This window comes from Hemicordylus capensis, chromosome 4 (assembly GCF_027244095.1).
Source record: "Hemicordylus capensis ecotype Gifberg chromosome 4, rHemCap1.1.pri, whole genome shotgun sequence".
Lineage (NCBI taxonomy): Eukaryota > Metazoa > Chordata > Lepidosauria > Squamata > Cordylidae > Hemicordylus > Hemicordylus capensis.
The window spans coordinates 146,629,100-146,649,781 of NC_069660.1; the positions used below are offsets into that span (position 1 = coordinate 146,629,100).

The 20,682-nt window shown below is 40.7% G+C and overlaps 1 pseudogene; it reads left to right on the forward strand.

The window, feature by feature from the left end:
- Positions 1 to 8,442: 8,442 nt before the first annotated feature.
- Positions 8,443 to 8,783, forward strand: LOC128324864 (macrophage migration inhibitory factor-like; annotated as a pseudogene).
- Positions 8,784 to 20,682: the final 11,899 nt, after the last annotated feature.

Below are 20,682 nucleotides of genomic sequence, written 5' to 3' on the forward strand. Positions count from 1 at the left end.
AAGCCAAGAAATGTTCATAATCTTTATACTGTTCATAGAAAAGGTTATGAGTCTCATTAATAGCAATGGCTGACATGATGCACAGCATTCCTGTGATAGTGCAAACCACACTGGAGCTGCTGCAGATGCATAAGGCAGCCCCAACACTGTCTAGGATGAGTAGTCACACAAGCAGTGCAGCTGCAGCTACTCTCATTCACCACAAAGGAGCTGATCATTATGAGACTGATCAACTGATCATCCACAATTTATTACAGTTGGGGATCATGGGAGTTGTAGTTCAACAGCTGGAGAGCCACACATTGCCTCTCCCTGCTCTAGTTGCTCATGCTCCATTTATCAATGAAAATGATTGTCCCACAGTCTTAAGAACATATTTTTATCACTTGCAATAACAATCTCATCATGGCTTTACCTTGTCAAAATCGCATACAGGAATGAAAACTGAATCTCACATCTTTGCAAGGTCCCACGTGCACTTAATTTCTGTTTTATTAGCCAGCACTTCCTAAGGTGTTTCTGTTAGAGATGATGTTATTCTTCTTTATTTCCTCATTATCATGATAGCTGATGATGTGTATTCTGCTGCATGAAATCAGAGGGTGTGAAGCCATAATTTATGCTGTCTGCAAAAGAGTTTTTTGTAGTGCTTTCTTTCTGCCCAAAGGGATAGATACTGTAAATGCAAGATAAGTTGTTATTCTTGAAACATATAGTTCAAGACAGCTAAGGAGGTATTATCTTTCCCTGCAGCATAGCCTCTAGAAAAACTATGGAAATTTCCATCTTCACTTGAATTATCTCCTCCCCAATGGATCTGTAAAGCTGTGCAGATTTGAAGACATTTGATAAGTTTATAGGTGTCTATAATTGAAAAAAACTTTGTCTGATGTCTAATAATAAGATCCCAATGAAAAGAAAGACGTGTGTAAAGAACATGTCCCAAAAACCATCTATAAATCCTGGGTTTTCAAGAAACTTCCATAGTCAATCTAGAGATGGATAGAAATTGCCCTAGGAGTTTGAGTAATTTATATATTACCTAAAAATAGCCCAACCTAAAATCCTGACTTACACAGTTGGATTTGACTACAATTTCAGTAATTGGTTATGGGTCATATCATCCTAGAATGTTTTGAAGCTGCAAAACGAAGCATGCTCACTAAGCATGCTCAGTAGAATATGGCAGGGATAGGTAGGCTTCAGACCTGTGGGATCTATTTTCTTTTTACTAGAAACTAGAGGTAATCCAATCAGAGCTAAGAGCAAAACAGTGGCTTGGGGAGAGGAGGCAGAAACAAAATGGAAACTCATCAACCAATGAGCCATGCACAGAGATGACCTGCGTATACAAGTAAAACCCTGCACATCTGAGATACTATAGCTCTGGAATTCTAACAGCCTAATTTAGTGGTGTGGGGAGGGAGTCTTCATGTTGCTGTGAAACAATCAGGTCAGTCCAAAGCTCTTGAAGATCTACTTCAAATAATCCAGCAATCTTCCAGTAAATTTAATGGTGGTCATCTGCCCACACTTGATCTATGGCATCCATCCTGCTGCTCAAGTAACCTAGAAAATCAAAGATGTTCATGGAGAAATTCAAGATATAGATCAAAAGCTGGTTTTTGCTGGAATCTGCTGCATCACTAGCAGACGAAGTAAAATAAGTCATGACCATGAATTTAGAAAGGATTATATGAGGAATAAATTCAATAAATTGATTTCATAAACAGGACAAATCCGACACATTGCAATGGCTTTCTTACATCTCTTGCTGAAGTAAACAAAACTATATATAAATGCACATATGTGTGCCTGCAGTTTCAGAACATAACTCAATGCCAATAATATAAAAAAGATTGCTAATGAATACATTTACAGATTAATCATCAAATTTACACAAGCTACATATATCATAAGATAGTTTTAGACTATATATTAGGGCTCTGCAATCGTATTGAACAATTATCAGGCATTCTTGGAAGGATTCCAGTACAACAGCTGGGAGCCCCAATAGTTGGAATTCCGACTAAAATCCCTGCTGTGCTGTCCTATCAGAAATCCTTCCCTTTCCAATTGTAATATCGAGGGGGGGAAATCAGCTCCAGTGCTTGGAGAGACTTTCTCCTTCAGCCCACTCAGGGCTGGTATTTAAGGACTGCACCTCCAAAATTGAAGGGTGGGGGCAAAAGGACCCCCTAGAAAGCACTTACTGGGCCAGAGAATGCTTTGTGAGGGATTACTGTTACCCCATTTTGGGTGTGTGAACCCTATCTTGGGGGTGTGGTCCTTAAAAATCAGGTCAGGTGCCGGCATGGAGACAAGGTCTCTAAAACAGCTTCAGACCTGGTATTTAAGTACTGCACCTACAAAATCAAGGGGTAATGGCCAGGTTAACCTTCCAGGAAGCACTCAGTGGCCAAGTGAGTGCTTATTAGGGGGTTATCTTGGCCCCCACAACATGATTCCAGGGGTGCCATGCTTTAAAGCTGGGTTGGGAGCTGGCTCAGAAGCTCTTTATCTCCAAGTCAACTTCCAACCTGGCTTTCAAGCACTGCATCTGCAAATTTGAAGGGTGGGGGGAGTGAGCAAGGTAACCCCACAACCTGGGGGATACCTACCCCCCACTACCCAGTGTTTGGGGGTACAGTCCTTTAAATCCAAATCTGGATCCACTTGGAGAATTTTTCTCTACAAACTGGCTTCCAATGAAGATCACATAAATGCCAACTCGGTACCGATAAGGATAGTGTCGGGGAGGCCCTATTGGCCTCCACGACATTTCCCCCCTACATTGTTATTGAAGGTGCACAGGCCAGTTACATATATAGTTCCTTTTCTGAATTATAGAAAGATGCATTTAATAAAATAGGATAGTATTAATTTATTATTGATGAACAATCAGAAATATAATGTGGAAAATGGTTTTGTCTTCCACCTTCTTCAGATGCTCTGATGTTATATGAAAGGTACAGTAGCTTGAGTAACATTTACAGAATGTCTGTGATGGAGGGTTCCTTCTCAAAGACAGCATGTGACATATCCACAGCAGCAGCCAATTTTAGACTGCTGAACAGTCCATCACGGACATTCTATAACTGTTACTGCAGCTACTTTCATATAACATCAGAGCAACTGAAGAGGGTGGAAGCCGAAATGTCTTGCATATTATTTTTCTGTTTGTTCATCAACAATGAATTTAGATACAGTAGATAGATAGATAGATAGAGATGCATTTCCCCCCTATTCAGTACCAATTGAATCAACAAATAAAAGGAGTTTTCAAACAGTCTTATATAACATAAATAGCCTTCAATCTTTCTAGGGTCTTTTAGCATATTCTACTACTGCCAATAAAATACAAAATGATAATCATGTTACTAGAAAAGTATCAATACGACTAGGATTTATGCTTACTATGATACTATTTATGCATAGGATTTATGCTTACTATGATACTATTTATGCATATAATATGATATTAGCAAAGTATCAATATGACTAGGATTTATGCTTACTATGATACTCTGACAATTGTTCACTACAAGATATCAGTGTGGGGATGCCACACTGCTATGACTGGCACGTGGCCAGATGCAGCCCTTCCCATGCAAGGCAAGTGGAGGAGTCAATGAGGGATCAGTGGGGATGGTGATGTACCGACTGATCCAACAGCTGAGGAGAGTGCTACAGTCTGTGGACATCCAAGCATGGCCATGCCCACGTGCACTGTGGGAGCAGCAAAAGCTTGGCAGCGGCAATGGGCATGCTCACCAATCTCAGAGCTAAGGAGTGTGATAGACAGGAGGCAGAGGAGGGAAGGGAAAGGCTCAGGAACTCCATGGCATTGGCTGCTCTCACAGGAGGCCACACTGGTAAGATGGAAGCTTGAAACCCTGTGAGACTTACCATGATTGCCAGCAGGTATTTAGAGAGATGGGCAGTGATGACAGGGGACAGAAGGGGCTGGAGGGCTATGCCCCTTGTGACAGCAAGGACTGTGAGTAGGCAAGTCGGAGAGAAATGGGGGAAAGGTACCTGAAGCTCCCCACTCTTTGATCCCTCCTCACCTTTCTGCACCAAGGCTGCACATGGGCAGGAATTGCAGTGTCGCCTTATGTTCTTCAGTTTTACTACTTTTATTAGTTGTAAAATCAAACATTATATGACTTACTAATTTTAGATATTCTATGCAATGTAATAAAATTACTTTTGAATCCAGTTATAATTTAATATTGGGTGCAGATTTTGTCTATTTCAGAACTCTTAACTAGAATTTTTTGATCCTCATTCAGCTATACCAATTATGGGTATACTACTCAAAGGCCCTTTTCAGACATCAAAAAGCAGTGATACTGTACTCATGTACAGCATCCCAAGAGTGCGCTCTGAAGCCCCACTTCCAGACTACCACACTCAGAAGGCTTGCCTGCCCGCTGACCACATTTACAGCATTTGACCACTTAGCAGGGGGAACAGTCTTCCCTCTTTTCCACTGTAGTCAGCTAAAAGGACATAAGAACCAAAGGGATTTTAAAAATGTATCATACTCTTGGTCATTTACTGAAAGAGGTTGTCATATTTCTTGGAACTGCAGATTAAGATGCAGATTTTCTTAGCAACCGTTGCTAAGTAAAGCATTCAGTGATATAATGGCCTAACATGACTCACAGGAGAACAAAGTCTAGAGAGTTACCTATGCCATGTATTGTGTGACTTTTTATGTACAAGCACTACAATAATTTAGAGGACTCCTACCATTCTGGGTCCTCCAGTGAAGTAAAAGTCCAAATGAAGGCTGTATTTTTGGTCATCGTTCCAAACGAAGGTTGTATTTTTGGCCATTTCAAAATGAGATCTCCATAGAACTAGTTGTTCTGACCAATACATATAGTACCTACATATTTCAGAGAGTACCCCTCCGTATGTGAGTATCCCTCCTGAAGACAAAATTGCCTCTGGATTTCCTAAATTCACGCAGAGAGAAGAGGCAATACAACGGGAAAATAGATTGTTTTAATAGAAAAGTCCCTATATTTCTCGGTTGCAGAACTTGGAATATGAGGATGAACTTTTCTCCTCATGGCAGTTCTACACATTACAATTGATGCAGATAACACCAGTGTCACACCAGTGCAAACATGCAAACTGTGGACCTCATACATCCCATGTATATGCATCAGGGAGCCTGGATTTGGCCAGTGTTTAATTACTTATGCAAGACTGGAATAAGTCTTCATGAATGCAGACACATGACATTTCCATGTTAGTTTTTTCCTGCAAGAAACACTGGTGTAACACCAGTGATATAGCATGCAGTCATAATTTGTGGAACTGCCCTCTGTATACTTTGCCTTCTAAATTCTGAATCTTTTTTCCTCTGTGATTTGCCTGCATGTATCATTCTTCATTTCCTTTTGGTATCTAGCTCTTTCTTTGACAACAGGAGATTAAAAATTAATAGTAGCTGGGTGAGCATAAGTCTTGAATATGTGTGTTAGGTTTTCTATACTGAAAGGAAAACAACTACAGGTTCTCTGTGTGAGCGATGATACAACAACCACTGTAATAACAAAATGTAACCCAGGAATGGTAATGCTTAAGGTCACCTCAACCACCAGACATCAAAGCTCAGTTACTTATGCATTATTATACAAATTGGTTTAATACCAAAGATGGGAGAATGGGCCGAAGATACTATTCTGACCTCTTCTGGCCTCTTTGGGATGGCTTAAATAAACTACAAAGAAGGAAATGAGCTTGTATTTCAAGAAGAAGAGACCATTCAGAGTGCATGCTAATCTCAAGCTTATTAATAGGTTATAGTTCATGGGTATCATATTAGTTATGGAAGCTGAAGAAATATTTTCTTCTTTATTTTTCATTCTAAAATAGCTGGATGAGAAACATGGGCAAATAATGTAGACGATACAGCCCACAGGCTGACTCATATTTTATGTGTCCTATTTTGTGCCACATAGGGTGTTTGGCATTACACCAGCTTAGATAGTATATCCACCAGCCTGTCCTCAATGTTGGCTCATCCTAAAGGCCTCCACAGATGCTGGCATGCTATCTTGCTGCTGCCTAATTATACATTGGGAGAGTTCATCCACACTTTTTCTAAAAATGTGAAAACTACATGGCAGCAGGGTGGCATGAAAGGTAAGAGGGAAATGTACACCCATACTCCTTGTTTAGGACAGGACAGTGGATGTATTATCTGAACCAGCTTACCTGAACCAGTATGGAGAGGATTTTTGTAAGTAAACCCCAAGGCTATAAAAATTAAGCACTGTCTTCTTAAAAATAATTGTAAGCACTTGTAATGAACATATTTTGATACTATTCTGTGCACCATTTTCCTTTTGCATTTCTCCAGAATGAAAATTATCTCCAAATGTCTCTGTTCTCAGGGTTTCTTCAAAGTGAAATGGAGATTCTCTCTGAATTTCAGGGTTCCTTCCAAGAAGAAACTGAAATTATCTCCCAAAAGTCAAGGTTACTCTCAAGGAGAAATTTCAGATAATTCTCTCAGTTTCCCCATATCACCTTGCAGTCCTCAACTGCATTTGTTTATGCTGCAATTTAATTCTGTTGGTTGTAGTCACTCACATAATTTTGCCAGTGTCATCACAGTACTACAGCTGATGTGATGATACCATAGATACACACAAACAAACAAAATTGCAATGGTCACTGAAGCAAATTAGATTAAACAGCAGTGCAGACAAAATGAGGCAGAAAACTATACAGGCAAAAAAGAAGGAAAATGGTGATACGAAACAGCAACCATAGGAGCAAGGAGATGTTCAACACGATTGAAACAAAATTTAGTGATGCATTGTTTCCGTAATGAGTGCAGTTGCATTGCTCTCTCGCGCTCTCTCTCTCTCTCTATGTTCAATTCTTTTTTTTATTTAAATTTTTATTGATTTTAACAATATCTTAACATTCACATCACATTAAACAAATACTGACTTCCCACTCACACCTCTTCATGAATCACTAACTATAAAATTAACCCTTGCTATAATAATAATTCAAAACTTATATCTTAAACCTTACAAACTCAATTTTGATCTACCCAATCTGCTAATATTACTAAATTTCAAACCCTGTTGTAAAGTCAATATTAGGAAAGTAGTTCTTTAAGTATAATAAGAATGGTTTCCAATCTTCTTTAAAGCATTCCAAATTTTGGTCTCTTATCAATACTGTAAGTTTTGCCATCTCTGCATATTCCAAAATTTTTATCAGCCAATTTTCTTTTGAGGGCAGTTCATTACTCTTCCATTTCTGCGCATATATTATTCTGGCCGTCGTGGTAGCATACATAAAAAATGTTAAGTTGGTTGTAGAAAACACTCCTTGCATTATTCCCAGCAGGAAGGATTCTGGCTTCTTAGGAAATGTCATTTTGAAAATTTTCTTTAACTCATTATATATCATGTCCCAAAACGCGTTAGCCTTCCTACAAGACCACCACATATGAAAAAAAGTTCCTTCAGAGTGTCCACATTTCCAACATTGGTTTGAAACATTTTTATATATTAATGCCAGTTTTTTAGGTGTCAAATACCACCTATACATCATTTTATAATAATTTTCTTTTAAAACATAACATGCAGTGAACTTTAAATCAGTTTTCCATAATTTTTCCCAGGCTGCCATTTCTATATTGCACCCCACACCCTGAGCCCATTTTACCATAGTTTTTTAACCACTTCATCTCTTGTCTCCTCCAAAAGCAGAACTTATACATTTTAGAAAATAATTTTTCATCATTTTCACACAGCTCCTTCTCAAATCTCGACATCTGATACTCAAATCCAACTTTAAGATCCTTCTTAAATACTTCATTTAACTGATGGTACTGGAACCAATTACTAACCAAATTTTGTACTTCAATTAAACTTTTTAACTTACAGTCCTTTTCTTGAAAACATAACAAATCCCTATAGGTACCCCATTGCGATTGCATATTTACCTCTTTACGTACTAGAGCTTCAATCAGGGATAACCATAACGGAGTTTTAGGTTCCAACCATTTTTTATAATTTACCCAAACTCTCATTAAACTCCTTCTTATATAGTGGTTAAGAAAATCTTTATGTACTTTACTTTTGTCATACCACAAATAGGAGTGCCATCCGAACCTTCTGTCAAATCCCTCCAGATCATATATAGGTACAATTCTAGTAAACACAATGCACACATACAAGAGAGCTGAGGTAGGTTTTTGTTCTTCAGGATGTGTTTCTTCATGATCTTATGTTTTTAAAGACTTGCATCTCCCCTTGACATCAGAAGATAACAGTACATCTGCTGCATAAAGTGTGTGAATCAGTTCATTTTTGCGCCCAGGAGGCAGGCAAGAAGGCACACACACATGCATGCAAGACAGCCTGGGGTGTGCTTCTCCTCCTTCCCGCCACCAATATGCCTTTGTTTATGGTCAACAGCAATAGCAGCCACTGTGCCCGAGGGCCTGCCTGGGGAGCTGATCCAGCAACTGGCCAAGGCCATCAGCAAGCCTGCCCAGTACATCACCATCCACATCATGGCCGACCAGCTGATGTCCTTCAGGGGCTCATCAGAACCCTGCACCCTCTGTAGCCTGCAGCATCAGCAAGATTGGCAGGCAGCAGAATAAGAGCTACACCAAACTCCTCTGAAACCTCCTCACCAAGCACCTGCACATCCCCGCAGAGAGGCTCTACATCAACTACTATGACATGAACATGGCCATTATGAACAGGAATGTCTCCACCTTTGCATAGTGAGTTTCCCTGCTTTGTGTATATATATATATATATATATATACACACACATCTCCCCCAGTGTTCTTGTGAAAGTACATCTGCATGGGAGCACAGCCATCTATGGGGAAAAGAGTAAAAATTCAGAGCAGAATAATGGTTGGGTTCTAAAATTTGGCACACTGGTAGAGGAGGATGGAGGAATCTATGTATTTAATTTCAAGTAAACTGGACAATCCTTTAATTTTAAATATATATATATATATATATATATATATATATATATATATATTCTCAGATGTCTACTTATTTTGTGTGTGTTTCTCTGTTACTTTGATTTTGGCTTAATCTTGTAAAAAATATTAAAAATAAGTGGATTGCCCAATTTACTTGAAAGTAAATACACAGAAGCCTGATTCAGGCATTATGCTGTATGAGTGTACAGATGTACAAACTTATTCATGTGTTTGTGTAGATGACTATACCTGTGTTCGTTTTAAAAATGAACCTGGATACAGGCCCTTGAAATGCATGGTACAGACAGGAAGTGTACTTCTGTACCTGTGTTCAGCATAACTTGTTTTCCCAGGCCTTCAACTGATATTCGATTTTTAAATTTTAACATGTTTTTATCAAATCTTATGGGTTTAAAATGTCTTACATTTTATGTTTTAATTCTGTACACCGCCTAGAAATTTTTATACTAGGCAGTATATAAATAAATAAATAACATGTGAATGACTGTACCTGTTTACAGATCTGTACCTGTGTACATTGTACACTCATTGTATGAATGTTAAACATAACATGAATGGGCCTAGAGTCCTGCAAGGCAAGCCATTTTCAAGGAAAACCTGTTTACCATTTACTGGCATTCTTACTGAGGAGGTCTGAGAAACTTCCAAAGACCCTAATAGTTTGAAAAGCACTGCTCTGTACATTGACTGTAAGCAACAGCTAGCTAGACTTTCTTAAGTGGCACATGTAAATGTTAATGCAACTTGTGTGCCGTCTTACTGAAAGCTTTTACTGTCTTCTTTCTCAGCCTATGTCACATTTAATCAAACAAAAATAAAAACACTTCACATTTTAGTTGCTCTTCTTTCAGACTCCTGCAAGATTGAAAATCCATGGGAAGTGTCTCAAATATAATAAAAAGTAAAGAAGCTGTCATAAAAAGGGCATTTGAAACTGAAGTGATTTTATTTTTATTTTATTTTTAAAATCAGTCATTGGTCTCTTTCTAAATTAATCTGACATGGATAATGAAATATTAAAGACATATGCAACTCATTTTGGATGCTGTCTCCTCTGCTAGATATGCTTGTTCTTCTACAGTGCAAAACCAGGACTGTCATTTCATAACTTCCCTTTGGACTCACTCGTGAAGCCATTGAGAGCTTGGACTACAGACACAGCATGCTTGGGCTTTACCACTTGGTTTCAGGCCTGGTATTCAGAATATTGTTTTGAGATGGCAAGTGCAGTATGCTCATCAGAAGTACATTTATACATTTATATACATCTTCCTATGCTGCAGTTTTGAGTGTTGCGGGACAAACCCACACACATATATATATATAGAGAGAGAGAGAGAGAGAGAGAGAGAGAGTTTTTCACCTGCACTTTTGCTTTTGCACGTAGTATTGTAATCACTAATATAAATCTGTGTCTGTGGCTACATATGTGTTGCAGCAATTGATCTACCCTCAAATCAGTCCTTGCTGTAGAGAGGTTTCTAGGGTGCTGCAAATATTCAGATGGCTATCCAGATTCAGTGCTATTAGATCTGAATAGCCCCACTGAATAGCAAATGCAGAACTGAATGGTTAGGGCTCCGAACATCTTAATAGAATCTGTAAGGTCAGAATATATTTGGAGATATCGGGAGACTTTTTGGATATTCGGAGGCTTTTCCTCTCTCTTTTTCTTTTGTCAAACAATGTATCTCTTTAAAACGGAAAAATCACAGTGCCTTGGGGTTGGGGTGTAAAAAGAATAGATGCCATGTTAGCTCTGCCTCCCTGCCTTTTTCAAGCTGCTGAGTTGTTGTAGGCATAAGGCCCTTAGAAGGGGCCACCATTCCTGTTATTTTCATCCCATTGTACCTGAATGCAAACCACTTATAAGACTTTTTAAACAAATTAGGTTTAAAGGTTTTCCTGTACAGAATTTCCTGCACCTGTTTGATTGATATGGTGCAAGCATAATGCCCTTAGAAAGGGCCACCATTCCCTGCTATTTTTATACTCCTGATGGATTACAAAAATGAAGTATAAGGCTTTTTTCTTAAAATAATTAAAGTTTATTTTTAGGAACTTCTGAACTCATTTACTTAAAAGACAGCAGGCTTCATGTCCTCTTAATGGGCTAACACCCCTTTTGTTTTCACCTCAGTCTGTAAAGAAATGACAATATTATAGACATTTTAGTCTTTTCCCATTGGGGAAAAATCCTATGAGCTACTCCTTGGATGACCAAATATCAGGATACAAATACAACTGCGGGGTGGGGGCAGCAATCCAATAATCAAATTGAATAGTACATGCTTTGAATCCTGCATCCAAATACTGAATCAAATTCTTGCCTATTCTCATCAGTCTTGTGGTTTCATCCTATTGCTCTACAGAGTCTTTTCAGTGGTTTCCTGCCACTTGTTGACAAGAGAGAGAACTGCCTACTAGAAGGCATATGAACATAAGAACAGCCCTGCTGGATCAGGCCCAAGGCCCATCCAGTCCAGAATTCTGTTTTTCATAGTGGCCCACTAGATGCTCCGGAAAAGCCCAAATGCAAGAGGTGAGGGCATGCCCTCTGTCTTTCTCTTGCTCTCTTGCAACTGGTATTTTGAGGCACCTTACATCTGAGGCTGGAGGTGTTTTATAATCACCAGACTAGTAGCCATTGATAAACCCCAACTATGTGAATTTGTCTAAGCCTCTTTTAAATCTTGTGAATCTGCAACCATCGGCCACAATCTTCAATGGGGCATGCCCAGCACAATTGTGCCTTTTCACCATTGATCGCCCTCCCTCAGCAGGGAAACAAAGTTTTGTTTCCAACACCACTTGCATCACTGTCCTTGCAAGAGCTCCATAGTTATACCATCTCACACAAGCACCATTATTGATACTGGGGTATGGCAAGTGGCACTAGTTTTATGCTACTCTGGGAAGGGATCATGTTGGCTTCTTAGGAGGAAATATGTATATGAGAGCTGCCCAAGGATCCTGGTTTTTAATCTACTGGGACAAAGGATGCTCTTGGACTTGCAGACCCAGGCCAAGCAGTCCAGGAAGCCCCAACACACTCCTGCCCCCATGCTGGCTTGCTGGCCAGGGATTAGCCCACTCATGAGAGGGCCAGTCCACCAGAGAAAACTGGAGGTGCCATGTGTTTTGGGTTTCCATTAGTAGTAGCAAGCCAGGTGGCTGTGTTGGGGGAAAAGATGGATAAGTGTTGAAGGAAGACCAGGCTGTCAGAGGGACCATTTGGACCTCTGGTTCACACCAGGTTTACGGACAGGAAAAGGTTCTGCTGAGGTATGATTCCCTGTGGCTTGCATGGATCTAGCAATTAAGCTGGACAGCAACAGCCCTCCATCCTGCATGCATGTCTACCTGGCCCGGCACTCTCATGAGAGAATAGTCTTGGGAGAAGGGAACATACTTCCATTGAGCACAAAACCCAGGTTACAGTGGTGGCAGAATTTGGTTGAAACAATGGTCCTTTGGAACTCGAGGTTTCAGCAGCAAAGCTCATTACAAACTAAAGGTTCGAATTCAGGTTTGAGGTAGAAAATCAACCATTGTTTGGTTTATGAAACTGCAGTTTCACACATTCAGACGACAACAAAATCAAACCTCTGCGAGGATCTGTGGCTTAAGAATATGAATTCTAACACAGGCAATACAGGAAGGTATTGCCATTTATCTCAAAAAACCATGCACAGGGAAATATCATGAGAAGAAAGCAGTAGCTGCTTGGACCCCCTTCCTTCTCAGGTCACACTGGGGCAATGGGGATGCAGTGATCAGTACGGGTCCTCTAACTGGGGGCATTCAGTCTACTCAAGTCCTGCTCAGTAAAAGAGGGAAGAATGGCTTGTTTCAGAATATAGCTACCTGAAACTTACTGCCTGCTTGCTTTCAAGTGCCCCACATCCCTCATGTCTCTCAAGAGGGATGGTGTTTTAGAATAACTGTCCTAAAACCATGTTGAATATTCATAATTGCACCACTGTGCCCAACACCTCCAGTAAGCCAGATGTAGTGTGCTAAAATGTGTCTTCCTCACCCCAAAGAGGGGAAACTTGAGACAGGGTAATAAACAAGCTATTGGCCACATTCTCACATAACACAGAACCAGAGTTTTAGAGGACAGTGGTTTCCTCACCGCATTGTCCAAATGCTTGCAACTCCAGTTCTGCAAGCTGACCAACCCCCAGTTTCACTTCTTTCACTCCAGTTTCAACCCTTGGGTTGTGGTGAGTTTAGTCTCCCCAACCCGAGGTCCCATGCAGCCTGTGGGTAGTGTAAATTCAGAACCGCAGCCAGTCTTGGCTGAGGCTGGAGTTGAGGGAGGAAGCTCCTCCCTCCCCCTGGTTGTGATTGGCTGCGTAGGCTGTTCTTCATGCCGGAAGGAAACCCTCACAGCCAGTTCCCCCTCCTCTCTGCAGTCTCACTGACTGCAGTTTAGATCACTCTGCATGACGTCCAAATTCTGACAGGAGAGCGGGGGGAGAGGGGAGTGGAACCGCGGGTCCATTGGACCCACAGTTCCATGTTTCGTGTGAATGCTGCCTCTGTCTAAAAGATGGAAGTGGCTACACTTAGTTTTTACTGAAACAGAAATTAGTAAATGAAATTAACAAAAGGGTAGGACTGAAAGATCCCAGTGCCAACACTCATGGCACTTGAATGGTGAATCAAATGAAAGAGCCAGCTAGTCCTGTGCTATTGAAAGGGAAGCATGCACTAGAACTAATAGCTAGTCAAAGGGGAGGCGGTTTATTCTTTTGAATGGGAAACGAAGGACAGTAAAGCTTATTATTTGAAAGGGTGCATACAATGCGCAGCAAGTATGCAAAACAACAATATGGATATTGCAAAATTCTTCCCATGGTGGTAATGTTATATCTGCTGAGGTGTTTACGCTTCTAGACCATGATGCACTAGAAAGTGAAAATACCTGCAGCAATAAATGAAAAGCATTTACACACCTCTAGCTGTGTAAAGGATGCTAAACGAGATGACTGGTCTTATCCAGCCTTGTCATTCCTGTGTTGTTAGGCCCACTTCTATTGATTCCTTTAAAACAAGAAAATAGGAAATTCGAACACACTGGGACCATTTGGTACAATGGGAATGGCAGCAGCTGTGTAAAGCTGTGGCTCCTTGGCCAGAACTTGTAATCTGGGAGATAAGTTGCATCAAATCACAGAATTCAATCACCTCCACCTACCAGACCTTTTTGTGTGACTGACAGCAAAGGGGTCACATGGATATATGAGGTCAGGACATGAACTTAAGCAGACCTTTATGATTTCAGCAATGTGCCTTCTGTCAGCAGCCTGGAGGAGGATTTCATCAGTTCAGAGAATGAGCTAGAAGCCTTATGCTGAAGGAAAAGCATTGAGGGATTTATTGAAGCTCCTTAGCTACTGTTTGGAAGCAAATCCAAAATGGATAATGAGTTGTGAAAATTCTCATCTTCTGAGATGATGCTGTCAATTCAATTCCCTGCACAGGAAGATGATAATGTAGCATTATTAATATACAGACATTTTACAAGGCATAGTTAAGGAAGTTATTAAATTAACTAGTGCTATTCAGGTGGTGGAAAGAACTTTACAGACCAGCTCCTAAATTGTGAGTAATCGAGAGAAATGGCCTTTTAACCGGCAGCAGATCATGTAACAAAACCATTCTTGAAGACTTCAAGCAACAACCGTGGGAGAGTCTGTATGATTGAAATTTTTTTTTTCTCATGGGGAAAATGTCTCCACACACATGTAAGCAGAGGAGAAGGTAAGACTCAAATGCTTCTCCCTGAAATCTAGATTCAGATTTTTCAGATTAGATATTTGCTGGGACTGGATGCTTTTAAATATCTATCTATCTATCTATCTATCTATCTATCTATCTATCTATCTATCTATCTATCTATCATATTTCTATACCACCTGATATAGGCATCTCTAGGCAGTGTATACTGTTAAAACATAGCAAATATAAACCAGTATAAACAGTTAACATTCACAAAACGTAAACACAATCTCAGTAGATAAAAACAGATTTAAAATTGCAGTTAAAAGCCTGGGAAAACAGGTACCGTATTTTACGGAGTATAAGACGCTACGGACTATAAGACGCACCTTAATTTTAATCCAGTTTTTCAGAGTTTTAACATATTAAACTGTTAAAACATATAAGACGCACCTGAATTTTGGCGGATATTTTTCGAGGAAAAAAGTGAGTCTTATAGTCCATAAAATACGGTACATCTTGAGAGTCTTCTTAAAAGCAAGCAGAGAAGGAGATGCTCTTATTTCAACAGAGAATGAACAGCTGCAGAGAATGCTCAATCCCAAATCACCACGAAATGATCCAGCAGCAACCGTAACCGGACCTCTCCAGATGATTTTAATAGGCGACAGGATTCATCCCAGAGAAGGCACTCCCTTAACTACCCAGGACCCAAGCCATTGAGGGCTTTATATGTAATAAACAGCACTTTGAATTTCAAGCAAAAACATAATTGGCATTAGAAATGCACATATACTGTTCCTCCCCCATAATCTGAAATGGTACTAGTACTACCAAGGAAGAATTTTACCATACAATCTGAAATTAACAGTGTCCCTAAGACCCAAACTACATGCAATATTTAAAGCATCATTAGCATTAATGGGGGTAGTTTTTCTTTATTCAGCAGCTAAGGGTTTGCTATTATTGCATATCAGAACCACAGTGGGGGCAGAGGGGTTAAGTCTGCCACCCCAGCACAGTCCCAATCTATAGGGGAATATGGCTCCTATTTACCCCTGAAAAATACTCCCATTTTTTGAGGCAAGTAGCAGCCAGGTTGCAGGGCCCTGCAGATTGGAACTACAGTGAGTGTGTGTGTGTGTGTGTGTGTGTGTGTGTGTGTGTGTGTGTGTGTGTGTACACTCTCCTTCCTCCACCAGGGTGTCGGATCATGTCCAATTTGTTTAAAGAAAAACTAAGCCCATCACAATGAATGCTTTAAACATCACCTGTAGTGATGTCTACTGAAGGAATGTGTAGCGTTTAACAAATGCAGTGTTCTCTCCAGCAACTCCAAAATGGAGGGGAAAGCTGATAGATGGATCCCTAGATGAAGCAGAATGATATCAACTAGAGGAGGCTTTCCAAACTTCTCAGAGAACAATGTAGGAAATTAGGAAGCTGCCTTATACTGAATCAGACCATTAGTCCATCTAGCTCTGTTTATATCTACGTTGACTGGCAACAGCTATTCAGGATTTCAGGAGAGATATATTTATATGTATACCGGGGTGGCAAGAAGGTACGCTGCTGCCCCATGGGACCATTTTTAAACACAGCGCTGGTGGGAAAATGTGTGTGGGGGGAATAAGAGCACCCTCCCTGCTCCTTAAATGTAACACCCACCCCACCATTGAACTGGCCAAGCTGCCAGTCTTTCGAACCAGCTCAGAGATCTGTAACAGGGCCTCGGAAGTGGTTAGTGTGCATCCCTAGTGGTGATAAAAGTATTCAGAATACCCAGATGATCTCAAAATGTGCTTAATTTGTTCATTACTAGACTGAACTTGAAGATAGGTAATTACAAAGGCAGATACTTGGAGATACAAAGCAACACACACACAAGAAAGTAACTTCTAACCCAAGTCTTACTTAAACACTTTCTCCTAAGTCTAACCTTCTGAAGCCATAAGTCTTGACTTGCTTCCTTTGAACCTCACCAGGACCTAGGTGGGACCAATCCCTGAAATCTCTGACCCTCAAAGATTTTCAGAACGCACCCTGCAAGAATCTGGCAATACTCCTTTGTTCCTCTCTCACCTGGGCACCCCATTCTTCTTCCCAGAAACCCCTCTGGAGCCATCTAGTCCTGCCCACCTGGTTAACCGATTGGGTCATGAGCTAGGGTCTCCAGTCTGTCAATCAAGGTCAATTGCTTTTTTCCAGTTAACTCTTTATCAGTGCTGGCTGGCTGCCCAGTACACCCTGTAAAAAGCAAGTTGATAGCCTAGAGGTTTTGGAGATCCAGTGTTGCTCTTGGAAAGCCAATTAGTAGCCATGGGCCAGAATGTACTAGCTTTGGCTGATACAGTAACTATTGCTACTCTTGGGGAATATGGATGTGGCTTGTGTCATCCATCACCTGGTAACCTCTCATTTGGATTACTGTGGTTCTTCCTCCATGGTATGCCCTTGCAGACAGCCTGGAAACCAGCAGATGTAAAATGCAGTAAAATTGATGGCTATCTTGAGCTAGCTGCAGTTTGGGGACTCAATTCAAGGCTCTAGTTTTAAACTTTAAATCCTGAATGGTTTGGGCCTGCTGATGTTATATTTTCTGAAAGAATGTGAAGACATTCATTTTCCAAAAGGCATTTGGAACAATGCAATTTATCTCAATGGTCTTGTGTCAAACTGTACGAGTTTGTTATATGTTACATGGTTTATAGATTTGCAATCTGCCTTAAGTCTCTAATCCCAAGAAGGTTTGGCCAGAAAATAATATATAATAAATATATATTCAGAAATGTGTATTATAACAAATGTTGATTTTGAAGTGACTTGACTTGAAGAACAACTGCTATATATAACAAATATTAAATGTGTATGACAATAAGGGATAAAATGGGCCATTGCAAAGTATTAATATGTATACCTAGTTGGAGGGACTGCAGCATAACCAATGACCTTCATATTCCCTTCAGCTTTGAAATTCCATGGAAATGCAGAGATGTAGAGCCAAAGTTGTTTTTGCAGCAGGGGTGTGATGTAGTTTAGGAACAACTGTATACATGTTCACAATGTCCAAAGTATATTTAAGTTTAAAGCAGGCCTGCTCAACTTTGCCCCGCCCCCAGCTGTTTTGGACTACAACTCCCATAATCTATAGCCACAGTGACCAATAGCCAGGGATTCTGGGAGTTGTAGGCCAACATCTGCAGGAGGGCCAAAGTTGAGCAGGCCTGATTTAACGTATCTTAAGAATCACCTCCATCCATCCAAATCTGTCCAACCCTTTAGTTAATCTCAAGGCCTTGTTATGTCTATCCCTACACTGTCTACAATTTAGTGGGAGGGCACAAGCGGCTTTTCTGTGGTGATGCCAAGAAACTGGAACACACTACCAAAAGACATGTGCCAGGTTCCATTGCTGCTCATCTTGCAATGAACATTAGAGACTTCTCCTTTTCAGCAGGCTTTTTAAGGTACAGTTTTATGAATCTGGTTTTGGAGTTTTAGTCTCCTTTTTTAAATTTTTGTTTGCTACATTGAAGTGCTTCCCCCACCAAGTATACCTTGACATGCAAGCTATACATGTCAGGAAGAAACAGTAAAACATAAAGCACTTAAAATCAGTGTTTTATGGTGAGTGCTTGACATGCTCATGCTGCACACATGTGGGAAGGTGCACACAGTAAGTGCATTTGAATGAGATGGCAAAGCTTACAGGACTACATACCTTCCCAATGGCTTGAATAACGTATGCATTGCTCCTTACAATGTATATTTACCAGAAATGTGGATTTTGGCAGTTCTGCTGTAATGAAATTAATCAATGATTTTGGAGCAAACATCAGGAAGATATAGAAAAAGAATAGGATGGAGCAAACAAGAGCAAAGCAGAAGAGCCATGACAGTAGGACTAAAGGAAATGTGTGTGCCTATTAATATGAGATGGAAAGTGTCCCCAAGCACCACCAAATTGTTCTTCATTATTTTGTCATCAATATTACTCTCTCCAGCTAAGCTGTTTTCACTTAATGAGGTGATTCATTCTTTTATGCTTGGCACTCTGTCTCTGATTTTCACATATAGGAGTTAAAGAAAAATGAAGAAGAGACAATCGCCATCTTATCTGATTAATTTAATTATTTGTGCAAAATTTCATGGTATTATTGTGAATAATACACACTCGCAGAATGGTGATGGTGACAACTTAAAAACAGGCTGTAAAATATTTTATATATATATATATATATATATATATATATATATATATATATATATATATATGATTATATCATGCAACACGGCAGTGGTCTTCTGAACAGAAAATGCTCTCAGGTAGGAGGAACAGGGTGGACATTATCGTAAGAGGGAACCACATAATACACTTCATCCATCTGTGGTTCTTTCATAACTTATAAGTGGTTCTTGTTATTCATGGGGGTTCTGTTCTTGCCTATAACCATGAGTACAGAAATGACAAATAAAGGAATTATTTATCCCTATGGGAATCTAGGGGTTAGGTTCCTACACACAAAAAGCGAAAGAAGTGGGAAGGGGAAGAAATTAGAGTAGAAATGAACATTACGTTGCTTTCCATAGCTCTAGGGATCCAGAAATCCCCCCCCCCCAAAATACCCAGCCAATTTTTGGTGAATATTTTTTTCTTTTTTGGTCAATTGTTTTCTAAAAAAGAAAGAAAGAACAGAAAGAGCCTCATAATGGCTCCATGTTGTAAAATAGGTGGCCAGAAGTGACCCCAGAAGTCATTTATGGGACATTTCCGGCCACTCAGCAACCACAAATTTTAGCCCATTTTGGTGCTGTGGATAAAGTAACCGGGTCTCTACGACCTGTCTGCAAATACGCAAAATTGCAAGTGACAGAACCGCAGGTAATGAGGGCCACCTGTACCTTACAAAAGCTAATAAAGTTGTCAATGCAGGCCACATAACTAGGGATGTGCACGGAACTGGGCAGGGGTGGTTTGAAGGCATGTGTGTGTGTGCGGGGGTGCATCTTTAAGGGCAGGGGAGGGTGCACTTACCCCTCCCTCTGCTTTTCCTCTGCTGGTGCTCCAATTTTTTAAGTCCATCAGGGTGGCAGCGTACCTCCCTGCCGCCCCGTTGCCCTCTTTACCAGAAGTAACCAGAAGTATCCAACGCACGTGCCTGCCATGTGGGCGCTCGCCCGTGACATGCGTGCAGCCATGCTCGGTTTGCGCAGGCGTGTTGGATACTTCCAGGTGTGTTGGATACTTCCAGTAAAGGAGGCAACGGGGCGGCAGGGAGGCACACTGCTGCCCCAATGGACTTTTAAAAAATGGAGCGCTGGTGGTGGGGAAATGGAGGGAGGGGTAAGTGCATCCTTCCCCACCCTTAAAGATGCACCCTGTCTTCACAACGCACGATCCACTTTTGGAACTCTCTGTCACAGGATGTGGTGACAGCCAACAACCTGGATGGCTTTAAGAAGGGTTTGGATGACTTCATGGAGGAGAGGTCTATCAATGGCTACTAGTCAGAGGGCTGTGGGCCACCTCCAGCCTCAAGGGCAGGGTCCCTCTGAGTACCAGTTGCAGGGGAGTAATGGCAGGAGAGAGGGCACGCCCTCAACTCCTGTCTGTGGCTTCCAGCAGCATCTGGTGGGCCACTGTGTGAAACAGGATGCTGGACTAGATGGGCCATGGGCCTGATCCAGCAGGGTTGTTCTTATGTTCTTAAACCAGCAGAACCGCCCACCATTCGAACTGGTTTCGTACATATCCCTACACATAACATCCCCCCTCCTTTCCCTTTTTTACAAAGTGTTTGTGCCATTTGAATGTTTGTCTTAAACTATGTAATTGTTGATAATGATGATGATGGTGACGACAATGACGACGACGATGATGATGATGATCACTCTTTCTTCAGCAGAATCCAAAGGGGCCTCTGCTGATTCTC